Raw genomic sequence first — 27499 nt, 5'->3', positions numbered from 1 at the left:
GACGGGTTGTAAATCTTGCAGCTCGTTCATTAATGCAAAGAATCTTGTAACAAAGAGACAACATGTCACCAGACAAGGAATCAGCTGCTGAGGGGGTGAGGCTGACTGACTGATCAATACAACACAAACTTAATGATGTGAAAATCCCACTGCTGTCTGTGGACATTAATCTTGGCCAGCTACTGCATTTTCTCTATAGCGCGACAGCCACAGACATCTGGGTAAGGGTTAAATGTGTCTGCATCCCCCTCCACTTACAAGCACCACCCACTCCCTCAGGGTTCCTGAAAGACTCAATTAAACTCTGATGTTCTCTGATGTTGTTGGGCGGCAGGATGGCACAGTGGTTAGCACTGTTGCCTCACAGTGCCAGAGACCCGGGTTCAATTCCCGCCTCAGGCGACTTACTGTGTGGAGTTTGCACGTTCTCCCCGTGTCTGCGTGGGTTTCCTCCGGGTGCTCCGGTTTCCTTCCACAGTCCAAAAATGTGCAGGTCAGGTGAATTGACCATGCTAAATTGCCCGTAGTGTTAGGTAAGGGGTAAATGTAGGGGTATGGGTGGGTTGCGCTTTGGCGGGTTGGTGTGGACTTGTTGGGCCGAAAGGCCTGTTTCCACACTGTAAGTAATCTAATCTAATCTAACTCAAACCTTTCACCTCTGGCTGCAGATGGCAAGAGGCTGACCCTCTCACAAAGTAATTCCCAATGTCACAGAACGTGGGAACATGTCAGTAACAGTCCCACAGGAGGGACAGGGTGCGGAGGGACAGAATGTGCAGGGTTCAGGATGTAGGCTGTGTGCTGCAGCAGACAGTGACTCTCCTTGGGAACAGCCCCCTGAAATGATGTTGTGGATGAAACTCCAACTGAGGCTGGCCCCTCTGCCAACGGTATGGAGCTCAGTCTAAAACTCAACAGCAGGGATTGCCCACGGATCTTTGGGTTGGGGGGGGGAGGGGTATGGTGGTTGGGGCAGTGTTCCCCAAGGTGTGGGAAGGTAGACTATGTTCTCTGGGGGAGTGGTGGGAGGATTTGTATTCACTCTCAGGTGTTCTGGGAGAGAGCCAGGAGCTGGGCCTTTGAGGAAGCAGCAGCTTATGAAGGTAGGGTACAGCAAGGAGCTGAAGAATGTCCTGCTCCCCTTTGATTCTCAGTCTGCCAAATCCAGCTGCCCACCCCGCCCCTCCTTTTCATTCTGTCACTGTCCCTCCTCTTCTCTCCAATCTGACATTCCACTTTATTCCAGGCCCCCCCAAACACCTTCACTGCGTGTCTTTGTGTCACAGGGAGCTTGAATTTGAAATCACCACATCCCAATTCATCAATTACCCAATTGCCTTTGCTTATGAAAATGCCTCTTGCATCATGGGATGGAAAGTGGAGAGACCATTTGGCCCTCCAGTCTGTTCTAAAATTCAATTTGATGATTCACCTTCACTCACTCACTTTGGTTCTGTGACTCTCTGTACACCCCCATCCCCCAAACAATACCACGTGTTGATATTTTCAATTTACACTCTGCAGCCTCAGCAGGTATTGTTTGGGGAAAAGGTTTCAGATTTCCACACCCTGTCTGTGTGAGCCATCACCCAGAACAGCCTGACTCCATCGATAATGTCCTGTATCTTGTTGTTCAGGACCACACCCCAACCCCCCACCAGCCCTACCCCAACCCGAGGAAATCATTTGTGTACGTTCTTTGGAAAGAGGTTTGGGCAGAGTCAGAGGGAGAAAGACACAAATGATTAAAAATAGCAACACAGATTAATAATAATGTGCAAATTTCTCATCTGACTGCTATTTGCTGCCACTAACCTCATTCTTCCTTTGCTCTTTCTTGGATCTGTCTTGTGACTGGTGGTAGAGGAACTGATCGTGTAGTAGTAGCGCCCCTGCCTCTGGGCGAGGAGAGCTGGGTTCATATCCTTCCTGCTAATAACACCAATGAACAGGTTGGTTAGAAAATATCCAGGCCATTGTAGAGTATCTACAGAAGACGTTCTTTTCTTAGCTAACAGTAAGGTTTATTGTCTGATAGCAAGAAATTTAACTCAATTTGGTTAGGAAGGGGACACAGATTTTAGAACAAATGGGATGATTGTGTCCATTTCAGGGCTTTACGACCTTGGAGATGTAACAAGGCCTTTGTGTTGTCACTGGGCTTGTAAACCAGATAATGGGACCTGGGTTTGAAACCCACCACAACAGAGGATTAGGGTTTAATGATGATCATATAATAATGTTCAATTGTTGGAAAAATCCATTTGGGTCACTAATGGCCTTTAGGAAAGAAAATCTGCCATCCTTATCCAATCTGCCTGACATGTGACTCCAGACCCATAGTCATGTGGTTGACATCTAAGAACCAGGAGGAGGCCATTCAGCCCTTCAAGCCTTTCTATTCCTTGACCAAAATGGAAAGCCTCACAGAGATGTGTAGCATGGAAACAGAGCCTTTGGTCCAAGTTGTCCATGCTGACCAGATATCTTCAATAAATCTAGTCCCATTTGCTAGCATTTGGCCCACATCTCTCTCAACCCTTCCTATTCATGTAACCATCCATATTGTAATTGTACCAACCTCCACCACTTCCTCTGGCAGCTCATTCCATACAAACACTACTCCCTGCATGAAGAAGTTGCCCCTTAGGTCGCTTTTAAATCTTTTCCCCTCTCACCTTAAACTTATGTCCTGTAGTCTTGGAATCACCTACCCCAGGGAAAATACCTTGTCTATTTACTATATCCATGCCCCTTATGATTTTATAAACCTTGATAAAGTCACCCCTCAGCCTTCAATGCTCCAGGGAAAAACAGCCCCAGCCTATTCAGCCTCTCCCTACAGCTCAAACCCTCCAACTCTGCCACATCCTTGTAAATCTTTTCTGAACCTTTTCAAGTTTCACAATCTCCTTCCTATAGCAGGGAGACCAGAATTGTATGCAGTATTCCAGTAGTCATTTAACCAATGTCCTATACAGCTGCAACATGACCTCCCAACTCCTATACTCAATGCACTGACCAATAAAGGCAAGCATACCAAATGCCTTCTTCATTAACCTGTCTACCTGCAATTTCACTTTCAAGGAACTATGAACCTGCAATCCAAGGTCTCTTTGTTCAGTAACACTCCCCAGGACATTACCATTAAGCATATAAGTCCTTTCCTGATTTGCCTTTCCAAAATGCAGCACCTCACATTTATCTAAATTAAACTCCATTTGCCACTCCTTGGCCCTCGGGCCTATCTGATCAAGGTTTGTAAACGTTCGAGTGTCTGGGACATGCTTAGTCTCAGGACATCTTTCCTTCATAGAGTCACAGAGTCATACAGCCCTTCAGTTCAACTCATCCACACTAAACAGACATCCAATCTGATCTACTCCCACTTACCAGCATTTGGCCCATAACCCTTCCTATTCATATACCCATCCAGATGCCTTTTCAATGCTGTAATTGTACCAGTCTCCACCACTTCCTCTGACAGCTTATTCCATACGTCACCCTCTGGGTGAAAAACTTAGCCCTCAACTCCCTTTTAAATCTTTCTCCTCTCATCTTAAACCTGTTACCCAAAGGTTTACACCCCAGGCACCATCGCCACCTGTTCACCTTACTCTCATTCCCACTCTGTCGACAACATAAAAAACAGAATTTTGGTGTTGGCCAGAAGGATCGGCCCAATGGGAGTTACAGTTCTGAAAACACGCATGTGCTCCAGGGTGGGACGTGACTGACTGCTGGGTGTTTGAATGTGAGCATACGAAGGGGGGGGTTCAGGTGGCTGTCACGTGGTGCAGCTGGAATTGGGGGTGTGCACCAGTAAATACTGAGCTGGGGGAGGCGCAGAGTTTATAGACCAATAGACCCATCAATCGATAGCCACCCTCAACTGTACCCTCAATCGATACCCTCCCTCTGCAAATCCCCTCAATCGACACCTTCTCTCCAGCCAAACCCGTTCCCTCTGCCAACATTCCCCATTTTCACTGAAGGCTCTCTCACAGTCAAGTGTGGTCTTTTAACCCCACCCCTGCTGTAAGGTTTACAGAGATGGTGACTGAAAACCTTTTGTATATCACCTATTCACAATGAGATTCCCAGTTTAGGGAGAGCTGGACCAACCCGGCTGTTCACGCCGAGATTCCCAGTTTAGAGAGAGTTGGGCTATCCCAGCTGTTCACGCCGAGATTTCAGTTTAGAGAGAGCTGGACCATCCCAGCTGTTCACGCCAAGATTCCCAGTTTAGAGAGAGCTGGACCATCCCAGCTGTTGGTGCTGAGATTCCCAGTTTAGGGAGAGCTGGACCATCCCGGCTGTTCACGCTGAGATTCCCAGTTTGGAGAGAGCTGCACCGTCCCGGCTGTTCACGCTGAGATTCCCAGTTTAGAGAGAGCTGGACCATCCCAGCTGTTGGTGCTGAGATTCCCAGTTTAGGGAAAGCTGGACCATCCCGGCTGTTCACGCTGAGATTTCCAGTTTAGAGAAGGCTGGACCATGCCGGCTGTTCACGCTGAGATTCCCAGTTTAGAGAGAGCTGGACCTTTCCAGCTGTTCAGGCTAAGATTCCCAGTTTAGAGAGAGCTGGACCATCCCGGCTGTTCACGCTGAGATTTCCAGTTTAGAGAGAGCTGGACCATGCCGGCTGTTCACGCTGAGATTCCCAGTTTAGAGAGAGCTGGACCTTCCCAGCTGTTCAGGCTAAGATTCCCAGTTTAGAGAGAGCTGGACCATCCCGGCTGTTCACGCCGAGATTCCCAGTTTAGAGAGAGCTGGACCATCCCAGCTGTTCACGCCGAGATTCCCAGTTTAGAGAGAGCTGGACCTTCCCAGCTGTTCAGGCTAAGATTCCCAGTTTAGAGAGAGCTGGACCATCCCAGCTGTTCACGCCGAGATTCCCAGTTTAGAGAGAGCTGGACCATCCCGGCTGTTCACGCCGAGATTCCCAGTTTAGAGAGAGCTGGACCAACCCAGCTGTTGGTGCTGAGATTCCGAGTTTAGGGAGAGCTGGACCATCCCGTCTGTTTACGCCGAGATTCCCAGTTTAGAGAGAGCAGGACCATCCCAGCTGTTCACGCCAAGATTCCCAGTTTAGAGAGAGCTGGACCATCCTGGCTGTTCACGCCGAGATTCCCAGTTTAGAGAGAGCTGGACCATCCCAGCTGGTCATGCCAAGATTCCCAGTTTAGAGAGAGCTGGACCATCCCAGCTGTTCGTGCTGAGATTCCCAGTTTAGGGAGAGCTGGACCAACCCGGCTGTTCACGCCGAGATTCCCAGTTTAGAGAGAGCAGGACCATCCCAGCTGTTCACGCCAAGATTCCCAGTTTAGAGAGAGCTGGACCATCCCGGCTGTTCACGCCGAGATTCCCAGTTTAGAGAGAGCTGCACCATCCCGGCTGTTCACGCCAAGATTCCCAGTTTAGAGAGAGCTGGACCATCCCAGCTGTTCGTGCTGAGATTCCCAGTTTAGAGAGAGCTGGACCATCCCGGCTGTTCGTGCTGAGATTCCCAGTTTAGAGAGAGCTGGACCATCCCGGCTGTTCATGCCAAGATTCCCAGTTTAGAGAGAGCTGGACCATCCCGGCTGTTCACGCTGAGATTCCCAGTTTAGAGAGAGCTGGACCATCCCAGCTGTTCACGCTGAGATTCCCAGTTTAGAGAGAGCTGGACCATCCCGGCCGTTCAGGCCGAGATTTTTTGGAGAGAGCTGAACCATCCCGGCTGTTCATGCCGAGATTCCCAGTTTAGAGAGAGCTGGACCATCCCAGCTGTTCATGCCAAGATTCCCAGTTTTGAGAGAGCTGGACCATCCCAGCTGTTGGTGCTGAGATTCCCAGTTTAGGGAGAGCTGCACCATCCCGGCTGTTCACGCCGAGATTCCCAGTTTTGAGAGAGCTGGACCATCCCGGCTGTTCATGCCGAGATTCCCAGTTTAGAGAGAGCTGGACCATCCCAGCTGTTGGTGCTGAGATTCCCAGTTTAGGGAGAGCTGCACCATCCCGGCTGTTCACGCCGAGATTCCCAGTTTAGGGAGAGCTGGACCATCCCAGCTGTTCATGCCAAGATTTCCAGTTTAGAGAGAGCTGGACCATCCCAGCTGTTGGTGCTGAGATTCCCAGTTTAGGGAGAGCTGCACCATCCCGGCTGTTCACGCCGAGATTCCCAGTTTAGGGAGAGCTGGACCATCCCAGCTGTTCAGGCTAAGATTCCCAGTTTAGAGAGAGCTGGACCATCCCGGCTGTTCACGCCGAGATTCCCAGTTTAGAGAGAGCTGGACCATCCCGGCTGTTCACGCCGAGATTCCCAGTTTAGAGAGAGCTGGACCATCCCAGCTGTTCAGGCTACGATTCCCAGTTTAGAGAGAGCTGGACCATCCCGGCTGTTCACGCCGAGATTTCCAGTTTAGAGAGACCTGGACCATCCCGGCTGTTCATGCCGAGATTCCCAGTTTAGGGAGAGCTGCACCATCCCGGCTGTTCACGCTGAGATTCCCAGTTTAGAGAGAGCTGGACCATCCCAGCTGTTCACGCTGAGATTCCCAGTTTAGAGAGAGCTGGACCATCCCAGCTGTTCACGCCGAGATTCCCAGTTTAGAGAGAGCTGGACCATCCCAGCTGTTCACGCCGAGATTCCCAGTTTAGAGAGAGCTGGACCATCCCGGCCGTTCACGCCGAGATTCCCAGTTTAGAGAGAGCTGGACCATCCCGGCTGTTCATGCCGAGAATCCCAGTTTAGAGAGAGCTGGACCATCCCAGCTGTTCGTGCTAAGATTCCCAGTTTAGAGAGAGCTGGACCATCCCGGCTGTTCACACCGAGATTCCCAGTTTAGAGAGAGCTGGACCATCCCAGCTGTTCACGCTGAGATTCCCAGTTTAGAGAGAGCTGGACCATCCCAGCTGTTCACGCCAAGATTCCCAGTTTAGAGAGAGCTGGACCATCCCAGCTGTTCAGGCTAGGATTCCCAGTTTAGAGAGAGCTGGACCATCCCGGCTGTTCACACCGAGATTCCCAGTTTAGAGAGAGCTGGACCATCCCAGCTGTTCACGCTGAGATTCCCAGTTTAGAGAGAGCTGGACCATCCCAGCTGTTCACGCTGAGATTCCCAGTTTAGAGAGAGCTGGACCATCCCAGCTGTTCACGCCAAGATTCCCAGTTTAGAGAGAGCTGGACCATCCCAGCTGTTCACGCCAAGATTCCCAGTTTGGAGAGAGCTGGACCATCCCAGCTGTTCACGCCAAGATTCCCAGTTTAGAGAGAGCTGGACCATCCCAGCTGTTCACGCCAAGATTCCCAGTTTAGAGAGAGCTGGACCATCCCGGCTGTTCACGCCAAGATTCCCAGTTTAGAGAGAGCTGGACCATCCCAGCTGTTCACGCCAAGATTCCCAGTTTGGAGAGAGCTGGACCATCCCAGCTGTTCACGCTGAGATTCCCAGTTTAGAGAGAGCTGGACCATCCCAGCTGTTCACGCCAAGATTCCCAGTTTAGAGAGAGCTGGACCATCCCAGCTGTTCACGCTGAGATTCCCAGTTTAGAGAGAGCTGGACCATCCCAGCTGTTCACACCGAGATTCCCAGTTTAGAGAGAGCTGGACCATCCCAGCTGTTCACGCCAAGATTCCCAGTTTAGAGAGAGCTGGACCATCCCAGCTGTTCACGCTGAGATTCCCAGTTTAGAGAGAGCTGGACCATCCCAGCTGTTCACGCTGAGATTCCCAGTTTAGAGAGAGCTGGACCATCCCAGCTGTTCACGCCAAGATTCCCAGTTTAGGGAGAGCTGGACCATCCCAGCTGTTCACGCTGAGATTCCCAGTTTAGAGAGAGCTGGACCATCCCAGCTGTTCACGCTGAGATTCCCAGTTTAGAGAGAGCTGGACCATCCCAGCTGTTCACGCCAAGATTCCCAGTTTAGAGAGAGCTGGACCATCCCAGCTGTTCACGCTGAGATTCCCAGTTTAGAGAGAGCTGGACCATCCCAGCTGTTCACGCCAAGATTCCCAGTTTAGAGAGAGCTGGACCATCCCAGCTGTTCACGCTGAGATTCCCAGTTTAGAGAGAGCTGGACCATCCCAGCTGTTCACGCCAAGATTCCCAGTTTAGAGAGAGCTGGACCATCCCGGCTGTTCACGCCGAGATTCCCAGTTTAGAGAGAGCTGGACCATCCCAGCTGTTCTTGCCAAGATTCCCAGTTTAGAGAGAGCTGGACCATCCCAGCTGTTGGTGCTGAGATTCCCAGTTTAGAGAGAGCTGGACCATCCCGGCTGTTCATGCTGAGATTCCCAGTTTAGAGAGAGCTGGACCATCCCAGCTGTTCACGCTGAGATTCCCAGTTTAGAGAGAGCAGGACCATCCCAGCTGTTCACGCCAAGATTCCCAGTTTAGAGAGAGCTGGACCATCCCAGCTGTTCAGGCTAGGATTCCCAGTTTAGAGAGAGCTGGACCATCCCGGCTGTTCACACCGAGATTCCCAGTTTAGAGAGAGCTGGACCATCCCAGCTGTTCACGCTGAGATTCCCAGTTTAGAGAGAGCTGGACCATCCCAGCTGTTCACGCTGAGATTCCCAGTTTAGAGAGAGCTGGACCATCCCAGCTGTTCACGCCAAGATTCCCAGTTTAGAGAGAGCTGGACCATCCCAGCTGTTCACGCCAAGATTCCCAGTTTGGAGTGAGCTGGACCATCCCAGCTGTTCACGCCAAGATTCCCAGTTTAGAGAGAGCTGGACCATCCCAGCTGTTCACGCCAAGATTCCCAGTTTAGAGAGAGCTGGACCATCCCGGCTGTTCACGCCAAGATTCCCAGTTTAGAGAGAGCTGGACCATCCCAGCTGTTCACGCCAAGATTCCCAGTTTGGAGAGAGCTGGACCATCCCAGCTGTTCACGCTGAGATTCCCAGTTTAGAGAGAGCTGGACCATCCCAGCTGTTCACGCCAAGATTCCCAGTTTAGAGAGAGCTGGACCATCCCAGCTGTTGGTGCTGAGATTCCCAGTTTAGAGAGAGCTGGACCATCCCAGCTGTTCACGCTGAGATTCCCAGTTTAGAGAGAGCAGGACCATCCCAGCTGTTCGTGCTGAGATTCCCAGTTTAGGGAGAGCTGGACCATCCCAGCTGTTCACGCTGAGATTACCAGTTTAGAGAGAGCTGGACCATCCCAGCTGTTCACGCTGAGATTCCCAGTTTAGAGAGAGCTGGACCATCCCAGCTGTTCACGCCAAGATTCCCAGTTTAGGGAGAGCTGGACCATCCCAGCTGTTCACGCTGAGATTCCCAGTTTAGAGAGAGCTGGACCATCCCAGCTGTTCACGCTGAGATTCCCAGTTTAGAGAGAGCTGGACCATCCCAGCTGTTCACGCCAAGATTCCCAGTTTAGAGAGAGCTGGACCATCCCAGCTGTTCACGCTGAGATTCCCAGTTTAGAGAGAGCTGGACCATCCCAGCTGTTCACGCCAAGATTCCCAGTTTAGAGAGAGCTGGACCATCCCAGCTGTTCACGCTGAGATTCCCAGTTTAGAGAGAGCTGGACCATCCCAGCTGTTCACGCCAAGATTCCCAGTTTAGAGAGAGCTGGACCATCCCGGCTGTTCACGCCGAGATTCCCAGTTTAGAGAGAGCTGGACCATCCCAGCTGTTGGTGCTGAGATTCCCAGTTTAGAGAGAGCTGGACCATCCCGGCTGTTCATGCTGAGATTCCCAGTTTAGAGAGAGCTGGACCATCCCAGCTGTTCACGCTGAGATTCCCAGTTTAGAGAGAGCAGGACCATCCCAGCTGTTCGTGCTGAGATTCCCAGTTTAGGGAGAGCTGGACCATCCCAGCTGTTCACGCCAAATTTCCAGTTTAGAGAGAGCAGGACCATCCCGGCTGTTCACGCTGAGATTCCCAGTTTAGAGAGAGCTGGACCATCCCAGCTGTTCACACCGAGATTCCCAGTTTAGAGAGAGCTGGACCATCCCAGCTGTTCACGCCAAGATTCCCAGTTTAGAGAGAGCTGGACCATCCCAGCTGTTCACGCTGAGATTCCCAGTTTAGAGAGAGCTGGACCATCCCAGCTGTTCTTGCCAAGATTCCCAGTTTAGAGAGAGCTGGACCATCCCAGCTGTTGGTGCTGAGATTCCCAGTTTAGAGAGAGCTGGACCATCCCGGCTGTTCATGCTGAGATTCCCAGTTTAGAGAGAGCTGGACCATCCCAGCTGTTCACGCTGAGATTCCCAGTTTAGAGAGAGCAGGACCATCCCAGCTGTTCGTGCTGAGATTCCCAGTTTAGGGAGAGCTGGACCATCCCAGCTGTTCACGCCAAATTTCCAGTTTAGAGAGAGCAGGACCATCCCGGCTGTTCACGCCGAGATTCCCAGTTTTGAGAGAGCTGGACCATCCCGGCTGTTCACGCCGAGATTCCCAGTTTAGAGAGAGCAGGACCATCCCAGCTGTTCACGCCAAGATTCCCAGTTTAGAGAGAGCTGGACCATCCCAGCTGTTCATGCCAAGATTTCCAGTTTAGAGAGAGCTGGACCATCCCGGCTGTTCACGCCAAGATTCCCAGTTTAGAGAGAGCTGGACCATCCCAGCTGTTCATGCCAAGATTTCCAGTTTAGAGAGAGCTGGACCATCCCAGCTGTTCACGCCAAGATTCCCAGTTTAGAGAGAGCTGGACCATCCCAGCTGTTCACGCTGAGATTCCCAGTTTAGAGAGAGCTGGACCATCCCAGCTGTTGGTGCTGAGATTCCCAGTTTAGGGAGAGCTGGACCATCCCAGCTGTTCAAGCTGAGATTCCCAGTTTAGAGAGAGCTGGACCATCCCAGCTGTTCGTGCTGAGATTCCCAGTTTAGGGAGAGCTGGACCATCCCAGCTGTTCACGCTAAGATTCCCAGTTTAGAGAGAGCTGGACCATCCCAGCTGTTCACGCTAAGATTCCCAGTTTAGAGAGAGCTGGACCATCCCAGCTGTTCACGCTAAGATTCCCAGTTTAGAGAGAGCTGGACCATCCCAGCTGTTGGTGCTGAGATTCCCAGTTTAGAGAGAGCTGGACCATCCCAGCTGTTCACGCTGAGATTCCCAGTTTAGAGAGAGCAGGACCATCCCAGCTGTTCGTGCTGAGATTCCCAGTTTAGGGAGAGCTGGACCATCCCGGCTGTTCACGCCGAGATTCCCAGTTTAGAGAGAGCTGGACCATCCCAGCTGTTCGTGCTGAGATTCCCAGTTTAGGGAGAGCTGGACCATCCCGGCTGTTCACGCCAAGATTCCCAGTTTAGAGAGAGCTGGACCATCCCGGCTGTTCATGCCGTGATTCCCAGTTTAGAGAGAGCTGGACCATCCCGGCTGTTCATGCCGAGATTCCCAGTTTAGAGAGAGCTGGACCATCCCAGCTGTTGTTGCTGAGATTCCCAGTTTAGGGAGAGCTGGACCATCCCAGCTGTTCACGCTAAGATTCCCAGTTTAGAGAGAGCTGGACCATCCCAGCTGTTGTTGCTGAGATTCCCAGTTTAGGGAGAGCTGGACCATCCCAGCTGTTCACGCTGAGATTCCCAGTTTAGAGAGAGCTGGACCATCCCAGCTGTTCGTGCTGAGATTCCCAGTTTAGAGAGAGCAGGACCATCCCAGCTGTTCACGCCAAGATTCCCAGTTTAGAGAGAGCTGGACCATCCCAGCTGTTCATGCCAAGATTTCCAGTTTAGAGAGAGCTGGACCATCCCGGCTGTTCACGCCAAGATTCCCAGTTTAGAGAGAGCTGGACCATCCCAGCTGTTCATGCCAAGATTTCCAGTTTAGAGACAGCTGGACCATCCCAGCTGTTCACGCCAAGATTCCCAGTTTAGAGAGAGCTGGACCATCCCAGCTGTTCACGCTGAGATTCCCAGTTTAGAGAGAGCTGGACCATCCCAGCTGTTGGTGCTGAGATTCCCAGTTTAGGGAGAGCTGGACCATCCCAGCTGTTCAAGCTGAGATTCCCAGTTTAGAGAGAGCTGGACCATCCCAGCTGTTCGTGCTGAGATTCCCAGTTTAGGGAGAGCTGGACCATCCCAGCTGTTCACGCTAAGATTCCCAGTTTAGAGAGAGCTGGACCATCCCAGCTGTTCACGCTAAGATTCCCAGTTTAGAGAGAGCTGGACCATCCCAGCTGTTCACGCTAAGATTCCCAGTTTAGAGAGAGCTGGACCATCCCAGCTGTTCACGCTAAGATTCCCAGTTTAGAGAGAGCTGGACCATCCCAGCTGTTGGTGCTGAGATTCCCAGTTTAGAGAGAGCTGGACCATCCCAGCTGTTCACGCTGAGATTCCCAGTTTAGAGAGAGCAGGACCATCCCAGCTGTTCGTGCTGAGATTCCCAGTTTAGGGAGAGCTGGACCATCCCGGCTGTTCACGCCGAGATTCCCAGTTTAGAGAGAGCTGGACCATCCCAGCTGTTCGTGCTGAGATTCCCAGTTTAGGGAGAGCTGGACCATCCCGGCTGTTCACGCCAAGATTCCCAGTTTAGAGAGAGCTGGACCATCCCGGCTGTTCATGCCGTGATTCCCAGTTTAGAGAGAGCTGGACCATCCCGGCTGTTCATGCCGAGATTCCCAGTTTAGAGAGAGCTGGACCATCCCAGCTGTTGTTGCTGAGATTCCCAGTTTAGGGAGAGCTGGACCATCCCAGCTGTTCACGCTAAGATTCCCAGTTTAGAGAGAGCTGGACCATCCCAGCTGTTGTTGCTGAGATTCCCAGTTTAGGGAGAGCTGGACCATCCCAGCTGTTCACGCTGAGATTCCCAGTTTAGAGAGAGCTGGACCATCCCAGCTGTTCGTGCTGAGATTCCCAGTTTTGAGAGAGCTGGACCATCCCAGCTGTTCGTGCTGAGATTCCCAGTTTAGGGAGAGCTGGACCATCCCGGCTGTTCACGCCAAGATTCCCAGTTTAGAGAGAGCTGGACCATCCCAGCTGTTCACGCTGAGATTCCCAGTTTAGAGAGAGCTGGACCATCCCAGCTGTTGGTGCTGAGATTCCCAGTTTAGGGAGAGCTGGACCATCCCAGCTGTTCAAGCTGAGATTCCCAGTTTAGAGAGAGCTGGACCATCCCAGCTGTTCGTGCTGAGATTCCCAGTTTAGAGAGAGCTGGACCATCCCAGCTGTTCACGCCAAGATTCCCAGTTTAGAGAGAGCTGGACCATCCCAGCTGTTCACGCTGAGATTCCCAGTTTAGAGAGAGCTGGACCATCCCAGCTGTTCACGCCAAGATTCCCAGTTTAGAGAGAGCTGGACCATCCCGGCTGTTCACGCCGAGATTCCCAGTTTAGAGAGAGCTGGACCATCCCAGCTGTTCTTGCCAAGATTCCCAGTTTAGAGAGAGCTGGACCATCCCAGCTGTTGGTGCTGAGATTCCCAGTTTAGAGAGAGCTGGACCATCCCGGCTGTTCATGCTGAGATTCCCAGTTTAGAGAGAGCTGGACCATCCCAGCTGTTCACGCTGAGATTCCCAGTTTAGAGAGAGCAGGACCATCCCAGCTGTTCGTGCTGAGATTCCCAGTTTAGGGAGAGCTGGACCATCCCAGCTGTTCACGCCAAATTTCCAGTTTAGAGAGAGCAGGACCATCCCGGCTGTTCACGCCGAGATTCCCAGTTTTGAGAGAGCTGGACCATCCCGGCTGTTCACGCCGAGATTCCCAGTTTAGAGATAGCAGGACCATCCCAGCTGTTCACGCCAAGATTCCCAGTTTAGAGAGAGCTGGACCATCCCAGCTGTTCATGCCAAGATTTCCAGTTTAGAGAGAGCTGGACCATCCCGGCTGTTCACGCCAAGATTCCCAGTTTAGAGAGAGCTGGACCATCCCAGCTGTTCATGCCAAGATTTCCAGTTTAGAGAGAGCTGGACCATCCCAGCTGTTCACGCCAAGATTCCCAGTTTAGAGAGAGCTGGACCATCCCAGCTGTTCACGCTGAGATTCCCAGTTTAGAGAGAGCTGGACCATCCCAGCTGTTGGTGCTGAGATTCCCAGTTTAGGGAGAGCTGGACCATCCCAGCTGTTCAAGCTGAGATTCCCAGTTTAGAGAGAGCTGGACCATCCCAGCTGTTCGTGCTGAGATTCCCAGTTTAGGGAGAGCTGGACCATCCCGGCTGTTCACGCTAAGATTCCCAGTTTAGAGAGAGCTGGACCATCCCAGCTGTTCACGCTAAGATTCCCAGTTTAGAGAGAGCTGGACCATCCCAGCTGTTCACGCTAAGATTCCCAGTTTAGAGAGAGCTGGACCATCCCAGCTGTTCACGCTAAGATTCCCAGTTTAGAGAGAGCTGGACCATCCCAGCTGTTGGTGCTGAGATTCCCAGTTTAGAGAGAGCTGGACCATCCCAGCTGTTCACGCTGAGATTCCCAGTTTAGAGAGAGCAGGACCATCCCAGCTGTTCGTGCTGAGATTCCCAGTTTAGGGAGAGCTGGACCATCCCGGCTGTTCACGCCGAGATTCCCAGTTTAGAGAGAGCTGGACCATCCCAGCTGTTCGTGCTGAGATTCCCAGTTTAGGGAGAGCTGGACCATCCCGGCTGTTCACGCCAAGATTCCCAGTTTAGAGAGAGCTGGACCATCCCGGCTGTTCATGCCGTGATTCCCAGTTTAGAGAGAGCTGGACCATCCCGGCTGTTCATGCCGAGATTCCCAGTTTAGAGAGAGCTGGACCATCCCAGCTGTTGTTGCTGAGATTCCCAGTTTAGGGAGAGCTGGACCATCCCAGCTGTTCACGCTAAGATTCCCAGTTTAGAGAGAGCTGGACCATCCCAGCTGTTGTTGCTGAGATTCCCAGTTTAGGGAGAGCTGGACCATCCCAGCTGTTCACGCTGAGATTCCCAGTTTAGAGAGAGCTGGACCATCCCAGCTGTTCGTGCTGAGATTCCCAGTTTTGAGAGAGCTGGACCATCCCAGCTGTTCGTGCTGAGATTCCCAGTTTAGGGAGAGCTGGACCATCCCGGCTGTTCACGCCAAGATTCCCAGTTTAGAGAGAGCTGGACCATCCCAGCTGTTCACGCTGAGATTCCCAGTTTAGAGAGAGCTGGACCATCCCAGCTGTTGGTGCTGAGATTCCCAATTTAGGGAGAGCTGGACCATCCCAGCTGTTCAAGCTGAGATTCCCAGTTTAGAGAGAGCTGGACCATCCCAGCTGTTCGTGCTGAGATTCCCAGTTTAGGGAGAGCTGGACCATCCCAGCTGTTCACGCTAAGATTCCCAGTTTAGAGAGAGCTGGACCATCCCAGCTGTTCACGCTAAGATTCCCAGTTTAGAGAGAGCTGGACCATCCCAGCTGTTCACGCTAAGATTCCCAGTTTAGAGAGAGCTGGACCATCCCAGCTGTTCACGCTAAGATTCCCAGTTTAGAGAGAGCTGGACCATCCCAGCTGTTGGTGCTGAGATTCCCAGTTTAGAGAGAGCTGGACCATCCCAGCTGTTCACGCTGAGATTCCCAGTTTAGAGAGAGCAGGACCATCCCAGCTGTTCGTGCTGAGATTCCCAGTTTAGGGAGAGCTGGACCATCCCGGCTGTTCACGCCGAGATTCCCAGTTTAGAGAGAGCTGGACCATCCCAGCTGTTCGTGCTGAGATTCCCAGTTTAGGGAGAGCTGGACCATCCCGGCTGTTCACGCCAAGATTCCCAGTTTAGAGAGAGCTGGACCATCCCGGCTGTTCATGCCGTGATTCCCAGTTTAGAGAGAGCTGGACCATCCCGGCTGTTCATGCCGAGATTCCCAGTTTAGAGAGAGCTGGACCATCCCAGCTGTTGTTGCTGAGATTCCCAGTTTAGGGAGAGCTGGACCATCCCAGCTGTTCACGCTAAGATTCCCAGTTTAGAGAGAGCTGGACCATCCCAGCTGTTGTTGCTGAGATTCCCAGTTTAGGGAGAGCTGGACCATCCCAGCTGTTCACGCTGAGATTCCCAGTTTAGAGAGAGCTGGACCATCCCAGCTGTTCGTGCTGAGATTCCCAGTTTTGAGAGAGCTGGACCATCCCAGCTGTTCGTGCTGAGATTCCCAGTTTAGGGAGAGCTGGACCATCCCGGCTGTTCACGCCGAGATTCCCAGTTTAGAGAGAGCTGGACCATCCCGGCTGTTCATGCCGAGATTCCCAGTTTTGAGAGAGCTGGACCATCCCGGCTGTTCATGCCGAGATTCCCAGTTTAGAGAGAGCTGGACCATCCCAGCTGTTCAGGCTAAGATTCCCAGTTTAGAGAGAGCTGGACCATCCCAGCTGTTGTTGCTGAGATTCCCAGTTTAGGGAGAGCTGGACCATCCCGGCTGTTCACGCTGAGATTTCCAGTTTAGAGAGAGCTGGACCATCCCAGCTGTTGGTGCTGAGATTCCCAGTTTAGGGAGAGCTGGACCATCCCGGCTGTTCACGCTGAGATTCCCAGTTTAGAGAGAGCTGGACCATCCCAGCTGTTGGTGCTGAGATTCCCAGTTTAGGGAGAGCTGGACCATGCCGGCTGTTCACGCTGAGATTCCCAGTTTAGAGAGAGCTGGACCATCCCAGCTGTTCGTGCTGAGATTCCCAGTTTAGAGAGAGCTGGACCATCCCAGCTGTTCACGCCGAGATTCCCAGTTTAGAGAGAGCTGGACCATCCCGGCTGTTCGTGCTGAGATTCCCAGTTTAGAGAGAGCTGGACCATCCCAGCTGTTCATGCTGAAATTTCCAGTTTCCCACCATGTTTCATGGTGGGAAACAAAAACTAATTTGCCAATTATAGGGAACAAAGGGTCTTGTAAGAATAAGATATTGGCATAAATATTGGCAAAGAAAAACAAAACACTGGCACTGCTGGAGATCTGAATTAAAAACTGCTGTTGATGCTCAGGTAGTCTGTCAGTGTCTGTGGAGAGACGGGTCTAGAATTCCAAAGAAGCCAGCTCAATTATCTGGTGACAGAGGTTTGAATCTTAGCAGGTCATCTGGAGGAACGTGAATGTAGTTTTGTCAATGCCATGAAGAAAAAAAGCTAGTCCCAGTAATGGGGACTATGAAACAACCATTGAGAAGCATAACAACTGAACAGGGTCATTCATGACCTTTAAGGAGGGAAATTTGCCATCCTCATCTGGGTCTGGCCTACATGTAACTCCAGTCCCACAATAACATGATCAACTCTTCAGAATAACATGACAAAACATTTTCTTTCTTGCTTCATCTATCAAGAGGTAAAACAAAATCCAGAAATAGCTGTAAACCAGGAGAACGTCATACTTGTCTTAGAGGAAGTGCAGGAGATGTTCAGGCATTTATCTCTTATTGTTCACTTGTGGGACGTGGGTGTTACTGGCTGCATCAGCATTTTATTGCCTGTCCCAAGTTACAATTGGGAAAGTGCTGTTGAGCTGCTGCGTTGAACTGCTGCAGTTCATCTGCTATAGGTCAACCCATGCTGCTGTTAGGGAGGGAAAGCCAGGATATTGACTCAATGACACTGAAGAGAGGGTGATATATTTCCAAATCAGGATGGTGAGTGGTGTGGAGGTTAGCTTGCAACAGGGTCGTGCCCCCATGGATCTGCTGCCCTTGTTCCTTCTAGATAGTGTGGTTTTTGGTTTGGAAGGCACTATCTAGCAACTTTGGCAAATTTATGCATTGCATCTTATAGATAGTACATGCTGCTGCTGCTGCTACTGCACATTTGTTGGGGCCCTCTGCATGTTTGTGGATGTGGTGCTAATCACGCAGGCTGCTTTGTGTCAAGGTTCTTGAGGGTTATTGGAGCTGCACCCATCCGAGCAAGTGGGAGCATTCCATCACACTTCTGACTTGTGTCTTGTAGATAGTGGGGTTTAGATTAGAGTGGTGCTGGACAAGCCACAGCAGGTCAGGCAGCATCCGAGGAGCAGGAAAATTGACGTTTCGGGCAAAAGCCCTTCATCAGGAATGGTTGTAGATAGTGGACACACATTGGGCAATCAGGAGGTGATTATGCGATATAGGATTCTAAACCTCAGCAATTCTTGTAGCCATTGTATTTATATGGCTAGTCCAGTCCATTTCAGCTTCTGGTCAGTAGTATCCCTAGGATGTTGATAGTAATGGATTCGGTGACGGTAACAAATATCAAGGGGCAGTGGTTAGATTGTCACTTATTGGCATCTGTGTGACACAAATGGTACTTGCCACTTTTCAGCACAAGCCTGGATATTGTCCAGGTCTTGTTGCATTTGACATGGGCTGCTTCAGTATCTGAGAAGTTGTGAATGGTACTCAATATTGTGTAACCATCGGTGAACATCCCCACTTCTGACCTTATGATGGAAGGAAGGTAGATGACGAAGCAGCTAAAGATGGTTGGGCCATGGGAAACTGGGCTCTGAACTAGAGGACTTGTGTTCAGGACCCACGTGCTGCAGGGGTGCATCATAACATCTCTGAATATGTTGATTAAAATACTTCCCCTGAGGAATTCCTGCCGGAATATCCTGGAGCTAAGATGACTGACCTCCAGTAGCCACAACCATCTTCCTATGTGCGTTGTCCTCCATACTCAGGCTCAATAATCAATCCACGTTAAATTTCATCTGCCACATTTTTGGCCCATTCACCAAAACCATCCATAGATAATCATACAGTACAGAAAAGCCTGTTTGGCCCATCTAATCTGCACTGATGAAAACTGCACATAATCTACACAAGTCCCAATTTCTAGCATTTGGCCATAGCCCTTAATGTTATGATACTGGGTACTTATCCAAGCACGTTTTAAAGATTGTAAGGTTTCCCGCTCCAACTCTTCTCCCGGGCAAAGCATTCCAGATGTCAACACCCTCTAGATGAAACAATGTTTCCTCAAATCCCCTTTAAATTATATTAGATTAGATTACTTACAGTATGGAAATAGGCCCTTCAGCCCAACAAGTCCACACCGACTCTCCGAAGAGTAACCCACCCAGACCCATTCCCCTACCTTATATTTACCCCTGACTAATGCAACTAATGCTATGTGCAACTTAGCACGGCCAATTCACCTGACCTGCACATGTTTGGATTTTGGGAGGAAACCAGAGCACCCGGAGGAAACCCACACAGACGAGGGGGGAGAATGTGCAAACTCCACACAGGCAGTCCCCCGAGGCAGGAATTGAACCTGGGTTCCTGGTGCTATAGGGCTGCAGTGCTAACCACTGTGCCACCCCAAATGTAAGAACAATTACACTACAGAAACACACCCCACTTTTTAAAAGGCTACCACCTCCTAGATTAGTTTTCCTACAACCCAACAAGTCCACACCAGCCCTCCGAAGAGTAACCCATCCAGATCCATTCCCCTACCCCGAATTTACCCCTGATTAATGCACCTAAAGCTGTGGGCAGTTTAGCATAGCCAATTCACCTCAGGTGCACATCTTTGGACTGTGGGAGGAAACCAGAGCACCCGGAGGAAACCCACGTAGACATGAGGAGAACATGCAAGCTCTGTACAGATGGTCGCGCGAGGCTGGAATCAAACCCGGCTCCCTGGCGCTGTGAGGCAGCAGTGCTAACTACTGAGCCACTATGCTGCCTCTCACTTTAAAATCATGCCTCCTTTTATTGACCCTTTAACTTAGGGGAACAGCTACACTCTATTCACCCTGTCCATGCTCCTCAATCTTATAAATCTCTATCAGGTTCCCTCTCAACCTTCTCTGCTCCAAGAAAAACCACCTGAGCTTATCCAGCCTGTCTTCATCGCTGCAATGCTCCATCCCAGGCAACATCCTGGTGAATCTGTTCTCCACCCCTCCTGTACAATCACATCCTTCCTGTAGTGCGGTGACCAGAACTGCACGCAGTGCTCCAGCAGTGGCCTAACCCAAGTCTTGTTTAGCTCTAACGTAACTTTCCTGATCTATGCCACGACTGATTAAGATGTGTCCCGTATGTCCTCTTAACTACTCCATTACCCTGTCCTGCTACCTTCAGGAATCTGGGGATAAGCTCCTCTGAATGTCTGAGTGATCTGACATTCATTGACATTCACAGAAGCTCTTCATTGAGTACTCCCTCACCCATTTATCCAACATCCATTCAGAAATTTCTTATTTCTTCTTTGCAAATTGCTTTCCCACCTATTTTAGTGTCCTCTGCAAATTTGGCTATTGTACATCCACTACCCTCTGAAATGGCCTAGCAAGCCACTCAGCTGTACCAGTCGCTACAAAGTCTCAGAAAAGACATGGGCTGAAACAGCCCTATCGACCCTGCAAAGTCCTCCTCACTAATGTCTGGAGGCTAGTGCCAAAATTGGTAGAGCTGTATCACAGACTCAGCAGGCAGCAGCCTGACATAGTCACACTCACAGAATCATACCTCACAGGCAATGTCCCAAACACATCATTACCATCTCTGGATGTGTCCTGTCCCACCGGCAGGACAGACCCAGCAGATGTGGTGGCACAGTGCTCTAGAGTCAGGAAGGAGTTGCCCTGGGAGTCCTCAATATTGACTTTGGGCCCTGTGAAATCTCATAGCTTCAGGTTAAACATGCGCAAGGAAATCTCTTGCTGATGACCATGCACCTCTCTTGGCTGATGAATCGGTATTCCTCCATTTTGACCAACACTTGGAGGAAGCACTGAGGGTGGCAAGGACACTGAATGTACTCTGGCGGATTTCAACGTCCTCCAAGAGTGGCTTGGTGACAGCAGCACTACTGATCGAACTGGTTGAGTCCTAAAGGACATGGCAGGTAGTGAGGGAACCAAAAAGAGGGAAAAACATACTTGACCCCACGATTAAAGATGGCAGCTCATCACCAACTTCTTAAAGGCATCTAGGGATGGGCAATAAATACTGGCCCAACTAATGACCCCCATGTCCCTTGCGCGTATATAAAAAAAAATTAGCAGGGAGATGAGGAAAAGCTTTTTCCCCAGAGGGTAGCAAGGTCTGAACCTGAAAGTGGAGTTGAGGTAGAAACCTTCAACTCATTAAAATGGAGTCTGTAGATGTTCCTCAGTGCAGAGCTATGGACCATTTATTGGAAAATAAGTTAGGGCTGGATTTGTCCTTTAACTGCTAGCACAGACAATGGGTGGAGTGGCCTCTTTCTGTCTAGTAAATGCTTCTACATTTCCTATATATGGTGACAGGGTGGAATGAGCTGGGGTGGAGAAGTTTGGGATGTGGACCAGAAACACAGCATGAAGCAGATGGACCAAATGGCCTATTTATGTGCTGAACGTCAAACACAGTCAATATTGACCATTTAAAACCCTTTCAACTTTTAAAATATCTAAATCAGATCGTCCTTTGTTTCCTTTACAGAATAAAGACCTGGTCTATACAACAATACGAGGCATGTTATAAGGCAGTCTTCTTATTACTCTGTGCCTCACTCTGGAAGAATTTGCCTTCCAATTCTGACAGACTGCTCTTGCTGATGTGGAGACTGTTACGGAGCAATTACCCTAACTCCCGGTTGTCTTACCTTCTCTTGTCTATTTGCTGTGTGTCTGTATGTTTACTTCCAGCTAAAACAATCAGAATTGATTCAGTCCACTGTACCTATTTCGTCTCTTTGATGTTCCTGTCCAGTCAATCCAACTCCTTCTGTTCTTTTCTCACTGTACTGCCCATTTCCTAATTCTCTAATTCCCTTTTGGAAATTTCCTGTTAAATCTGTTTCCACTTCCCTCTCAGGCAGCATGCCCCAGATCACCACAACTTGCAGCATCAAAAACATTTTCCTCCTCTCTCCTTCTGGCTCTTTTACTGCTTCCCTTCAATCTATGTTCTTCTGGTCACTGATCCTCGTGCCCCTCGAAACAGTTCCTTCTCATTTACTCCAACAAAATCCTTCACAATTTGATCACCTCAATTAATCTCCTTGAACCTTCAATGCTCCAAAAGTATCAATCACAGAGTCTCTGATCTTTCCACATTCGCTGCAGTCCCTCATTTCTAACTCCATCTCTCATAGGCCTCCTCAAAGATCTCCACATCCTTCCTAAGTTATGCAGCCTGGGACTGGACATGATCCAGACCTTTCGAAAAGCTTCATCATGATCAGGAAAGTGAGAATGTGAGCTTGCTGCTGTGTCCAATTCTGCCAGTCGTTTAAACTTGTCATGTCTCTGATTGTGAATGGGCTGAAGATCACAGCTGAGCTGAGGGAAGATGCATAGCCCTGGAAAGCACATCAGAGCTCTATGATTAATAGAAATCAGATTTAAATATAAAACTGAGTGATGGAAAGTCGTAATTCCTCACTCAGTGGCTGTACTTTAGGACTCACACCAGCAAGTTGGTGCTCAGCAAACTCTCAGATTGTGTTGTGACATTGGTTAATTATCTGTTCTTGTAATGTTAGTTGACATACAATACAAGAACGAGGAGTGTGCACAAGAGATTGATTTGGTCTCAGGTGGAGTCTTGTATCCAGTTCTGTGCACTCATGATGGACGATGTGAAGGCATTGGAGAGAGTGCAGGAAAGATTAACAAGAATGGTTCCTGAGTTGAGAGACTTGAGTGACGGAGATAGATTGGAGCAGCTGTCAGAGAGGAGAAGGTTGAGTGGAGATTTGTTTGAGATGTTCGAAATGACGAGCGGAGTCTGGACAGAATAGGGAGGGAAAAGCGTTCCTACTGGTGGAGGGTCAAGAAGCCGAGGGACATAGATTTAAAGTGATTGATAAAAGAAGCAGTGGAGGTGGCAGGAGAACGAGGGGTGCAGGGTCTGAAATATGCTGCCTGAGAGTTGACTGGATGCTGGCTCATTGAGGCTTTTGAAACAGAATTCAATTGAGATCTGAAAAGGAACAATGTATATGTATCAGGGGAAGCTGCAGGAGAGGTACTGGGTGACATGGCACTGATGTAGTGGGAATGTTGCTGAGCTAGTAATCCAGAACTCTAGGTTAATGCCTCGGGGAGCATGGCTTCAAATCTCACTGTGCAGTAGCTCTTCAAAATTGAACTTAATAAAAAACGCAGAACGTTTTTTGTGTGTGTATACACGCAGTCGGTCTGGAAGCAGAGAAAATCCAAGTTTAATGGATGACTGTGTAATCGTTAATTTTATAAAAATCCACCTGGGTCACTAAGATCTCTTAGGGAAGGAAATCTGCCATCCTTAGTCTGGCCTACACGTGATTCCAGACCCACAGCAATGTGGCTGATTCTTAGGAAGGAATAGGAAATGCTGGGTCCAGCCAGTAACATAGATGAACAAACATATTTTTTAAAAATTGCAGAGTGTCAGCACAGATACGACGGACTGAATGGCCTCTGCCCATGATGCTGCTGTTGCTGAAGGGCTGAATAGCCTGACCCTGTGATGTTGGTTTTGCTGATGACACAGCACTCTGGCTGTACTGACCGCTGTTCAGGGACCAGGATTTTGCTGTGTAATGTAGCTCCAAAGGGCAGGACCTGCAAAAGCTCCATTCCAACCAACCCAGCATCTTAACTCAAAATACTGACGTCTATCTGGCACATCCGTTCAGACAGGAACCATTTGGTGTTAGTTTGTGCTGCCAGAAATAAATGAAAGAACAGAAGGGATGCAAAAGCACCTTGTTAAATATTTAACACAGTTGTTGTTTGAACAGATCCCGGTTCTGTGCCTTTCGGTTTTGAGATTCTCTTTGAACAGCAGGTCCATGCTGCAAACTCAGCAGCTTGCTGGCTGCAACCTTCAGCATGGTCCCACCTTAGGCCCATGGGTTTGGAACTAGCCCCATGGACACACAGGACATGCCATTTTCCAACATCCTTCACCCCATCAGAGAGAAATGGACTGAAAGAGGTAACATTAAAAAAAAACACAGTGCGAATTAACCCACAGCACTGACCTTCTGACAGTGTGGTGCTCGGCTAACACCGATCCTCGCACAGTGCAGTGCTCCCTCAGCACCGACCCTCCACCAACGCAGTGCATCCTCAGCACCTCCGACACTGCGGCACTTCCTCGGTACTGATCCTATATATCAATGATTTAAGCTTGAACTTAGGGGAGGTTTGCAGATGGTTGAAAATTAACCACATGGATGGTAGTTAGAAAGAAAGATATGAACTGCAGGATATTAATGAATAGGTTAGATGGACAGAAAAGTGGCTAAAGCATTTCAATACAGAGAAATTTGTGCACTGACAAAAAATATATGGCAAGGGAATGTACAATAACAGAACTCTGAAAGGTGTAGATTGATAAAGGGGTTAAGGTAGCATATGGAACATGTTCCTTTATTGGCTGAGACCTGGAGTATAAGAACTGGGAGGTTATGCTAGAACTGCATCAAACATGATGAGACTACAGCTAGACAACTGGATAAAATTCTGCTCACTGCTTTATAGGAAGGATGAAAATGAAGTGATTTTCAAGGATGTTTTCAGGAAGGGAGAATGTTAGTGATAAAGCAAGGCTGGGATCGTTTCCTTTGGAACAGTGGAGGCGAAGGAGAGATTTAATTGAGGAGTACAACGTCATAAGACCTGAGATAGAGTGGTTAGGATGAACTTGTTTTCATCAGCAGAGATTAATAACTGGGGCATAATTATGAAATATTGGTGGAAGTATTGGAGTGATTTTTATCCCGAGGGTGGTGGGTGTCTGGAATTCACTGCCTGAAAGGGTGACAGAGACAGAAACGCTCACCATCTTTTAAAAGTAGACTTGAATATGGACTTGTGGTTCTCCAGACCAAGGGGTAATTGACTGGTTAGACTAGAGAGTGTTTTCTCATCCAGCACGGAACATAGAATGTTACAGCGCAGTACAGGCCCTTTGGCCCTCGATGTTGCACCGACCTGTGAAAATAATCTGATGCCCATCTAACCTACACCATTCTAATAGTATCCATATGTATGTCCAATGCCCATTTAAATGGCCTTAACGTCGGCGAGTCTACTACTGTTGCAGGCAGGCCATTCCACGCCCCTACTACTCTCTGAGGAAAGAAACTACCCCTGATGTCTGCCCAGTCGTCATCTCTGGGTTGTTGCCGGTGCCACGTGACAGTGAGGCAAAGAATAGGGAGAGAGTGCAGTTGAACACGTGGCTGCAAGGCTGGTGTAGGAGGGAGGGCTTCAGATATTTGGACAATTGGACTGCATTCTGGGGAAGGTGGGACCTGTACAAACAGGACGGGTTGCACCTGAACCAGAAGGGCACCAATATCCTGGGGGGTAGGTTTGCTAGCACTCTTCGGGGGGGTTTAAACTAATTTGGCAGGGGGATGGGATCCGGACTTGTAGTCCAGCAAGTAAGCTAGCTGTGTGTCAGGATGCCCAAGACTGTAGGGAGGCTGTGGAGAAGGTAGCACTGACAGGGACTACTTGCGGACACAGAGATGGGCTCAAGTGCGTATACTTCAACGCAAGGAGTATCAGAAATAAGGTGGATGAACTTAAGGCGTGGATCGGTACCTGGGACTACGATGTTGTGGCCATCACGGAAACGTGGATAGATGAGGGACAGGAATGGCTGTTGGAGGTTCCTGGTTACAGGTGTTTCAGTAAGATTAGGGAGGGTGGGAAAAAAGGACGGGGGGTGGCATTGCTAATTAGAAATGGTATAACGGCTGCAGAAAGGAAGTTTGAGGGGGATCTGCCTCTGGAGGTAGTATGGGCTGAAGTCAGAAATAGGAAAGGTGCAGTCACCTTGTTGGGTGTTTACTATAGGCCCCCCAATAGCAGCAGAGATGTGGAGAAACAGATTTTGGAAAGGTGCAGAAGCCACAGGGTCATAGTCATGGGCGACTTCAACTTCCCAAATATTGATTGGAAGCTCTTTAGGTCAAGTAGATTGGATGGGGCGGTGTTTGTGCAGTGTGTCCAGGAAGCTTTTCTAACGCAGTATGTAGATTGTCCAACCAGAGGGGAGGAGAAAGTGAGGTCTGCAGACGCTGGAGATCAAAGCTGAAACTTTATTGCTGGAACAGCACAGCAGGTCAGGCAGCATCTAGGGAACAGAAGATTCGACGTTTCGGGCACATGCCCTTCTTCAGGAATGAGCAGAGAGTGTTCAGCAGGAGAAGATAAAAGGTAGGGAGGAGGGACTTGGAGGAGGGGCGTTGGAAATGTGATAGGTGGAAAGAGGTCAAGGTGAGGGTGATAGGTCGGAGTAGGGTGGAGGCGGAGAGGTCAAGAAGAAGACTGCAGGTCAGGAAGGCGGTGCCGGGCTGGAGGGATTCGGCTGAGACAAGGTGGGGGGAGGGGGGATGAAGAAACTGGTGAAGTCCAAGTTCATCCCCTGTGGTTGGAGGGTTCCCAGTCGGAAGATAAGACGCTCCTCCTCCGACCGTCGCGTTGTTGTGGTTTGGCGGTGGATGAGTCCAATGACCTGCATATCCTCGGTGGAGTGGGAGGGGGAGTTGAAATGCTGTGCTACAGGGTGATTGGGTTGGTTCGTCCGGGTGGCCCAGAGGTGCTCTCTGAATCGCTCCGCAAGTAGGCGGCCTGTCTCCCCAATATAGAGGAGGCCACACCGGCTGCAGCGGATGCAGTAGATAATGTGGGTGGAGGTGCAGGTGAATCTGTGGCGGATATGGAAGTTTCCTTTGGGGCCTTGGAGAGAAGTGAGGGGGGAGGTGTGGGCGCAAGTGTTGCACCTCCTGCGGTTGCAAGGGAAGGTGCCGGGAGTGGAGGTTGGGTTGGTGGGGGGTATGGATCTGACAAGGGAGTCGCGGAGGGAGTGGTCTCTACGGAAAGCTGATAGAGGAGGGGAGGGAAATATATCCTTGGTGGTGGGGTCCGTTTGGAGGTGGCGGAAGTGACGGCGGATGATGCGCTGTACATGGAGATTGGTGGGGTGGTAGGTGAGGACCAGTGGGGTTCTGTCCTGGTGGCGGTTGGAGGGGCGGGGCTCAAGGGCGGAGGAGCGGGAAGTGGAGGAGATGCGGTGGAGGGCATCGTCGATCACGTCGGGGGGGAAATTGCGGTCCTTGAAGAAGGAGGCCGTCTGTGTTGTGCGTATTTTGAACTGGTCCTCCTGGGAGCAGATGCAGCGGAGACGAAGGAATTGGGAGAATGGGATGGCGTTTTACAGGGGGCGGGGTGGGAGGAGGTGTAGTCCAGGTAGCTGTGGGAGTCGGTCGGTTTGTAGTAGATGTCCGTGTTGATTCGGTCGTCTGAGATAGAAACAGAAAGGTCTAGGAAGGGGAGGGAGGAGTCCGAGACTGTCCAGGTGAATTTGAGGTCGGGGTGGAAGGTGTTAGTGTAGTGGATGAACTGTTCAACCTCCTCGTGGGAGCACGAGGTAGCGCCGATACAGTCATCAATGTAGCGGAGGAAAAGGTGGGGGGTGGGGCCAGTGTAGTTGCGGAAGATGGATTGTTCCACATACCCTACGAAGAGGCAGGCATAGCTGGGGCCCATGCGGGTGCCCATGGCTACTCCTTTTGTTTGGAGAAAGTGGGAGGATTGGAAAGAAAAGTTGTTCAGGGTGAGGACCAGTTCAGTCAGTACCACCGCCGTACCACCCAGTACCCTTCCACCGACACCCTCCTTCGACTGACTGTGGTATGTGGAACAATCCATCTTCCGCAACTACACTGGCCCCACCCCTCATCTTTTCCTCCGCTACATTGATG

The sequence above is a fragment of the Chiloscyllium plagiosum genome, unplaced genomic scaffold (genome assembly GCF_037043375.1).
Source record: "Chiloscyllium plagiosum isolate Xiang-an unplaced genomic scaffold, Cpla_swu_hap1 HiC_scaffold_21, whole genome shotgun sequence".
Taxonomy (NCBI): Eukaryota; Metazoa; Chordata; class Chondrichthyes; order Orectolobiformes; family Hemiscylliidae; genus Chiloscyllium; species Chiloscyllium plagiosum.
This window is presented reverse-complemented; position numbering follows the sequence as displayed.